Source organism: Sinocyclocheilus rhinocerous, unplaced genomic scaffold (assembly GCF_001515625.1).
Source record: "Sinocyclocheilus rhinocerous isolate Xijiao unplaced genomic scaffold, SAMN03320098_v1.1 scaffold26781, whole genome shotgun sequence".
NCBI classification, from domain to species: domain Eukaryota; kingdom Metazoa; phylum Chordata; class Actinopteri; order Cypriniformes; family Cyprinidae; genus Sinocyclocheilus; species Sinocyclocheilus rhinocerous.
This window is the reverse complement of record NW_015643755.1, coordinates 1-613: the sequence shown is the minus strand read 5'-3', so window position 1 is coordinate 613 and position 613 is coordinate 1. Positions and strand designations below refer to the sequence as shown.

General features: G+C 47.3%; 2 non-coding genes across 2 annotated transcripts; both read left to right on the top strand.

Annotated features, from left to right (window-relative positions):
• Positions 1-162: 162 nt before the first annotated feature.
• Positions 163-234, top strand: trnaq-uug (transfer RNA glutamine (anticodon UUG)). The gene has a single exon. It is a non-coding gene; the product is annotated as a tRNA-Gln (tRNA).
• Positions 235-328: 94 nt separating this feature from the next.
• Positions 329-402, top strand: trnai-aau (transfer RNA isoleucine (anticodon AAU)). The gene has a single exon. It is a non-coding gene; the product is annotated as a tRNA-Ile (tRNA).
• The last annotated feature ends 211 nt before the right edge of the window (positions 403-613 follow it).

Here is a 613-nt window from a genome sequence, read left to right as displayed (position 1 = left end):
GCTAGGTTGAGCCCCATTTTTAAATCCATTCAGAGGCCAACTTTCTTTCGTTTGCCTTTGACACTGTCTCGAGGTGTTTGATTACTTTCATCTTAGTTCATGTTCCTTCTTTTGTTGTTGCTGTAATTGTTCTTTTCTCTCAGCTAGGCTCTTGCCCAGGCAGGCTCGTTGGTCTAGGGGTATGATTCTCACTTTTGGTGCGAGAGGTCCCGGGTTCAAATCCCGGACGAGCCCATAGTGAGGTTTGGACCTTAAGCACAATTTTCTCTTTAGGTTCACAAACAATTAGAAAGGTTTTAGAAAGCAGGCAGAAGTCCAAGCAAAACCAGGCCGGTTAGCTCAGTTGGTTAGAGCGTGGTGCTAATAAGGCCAAGGTCGCGGGTTCGATCCCCGTACGGGCCAGCCTCTTTTGTTCTCTGGGAGCTCAGCTCTGCTCTTCATGCAAATTGACAGGTGGTCTCACGGACATACCCGCTGTCTAAACAATGTGCAGGTGTGGCCTAAAGAGCTCATTTGGTAGAGCGTTAGACTGAAAATTTAAAGATCCCGGGTTTCGGAAGATGCCACAAGTCTTTTCCTATTGTTCGAGGGGGCCAGTAACCAATCACTAATC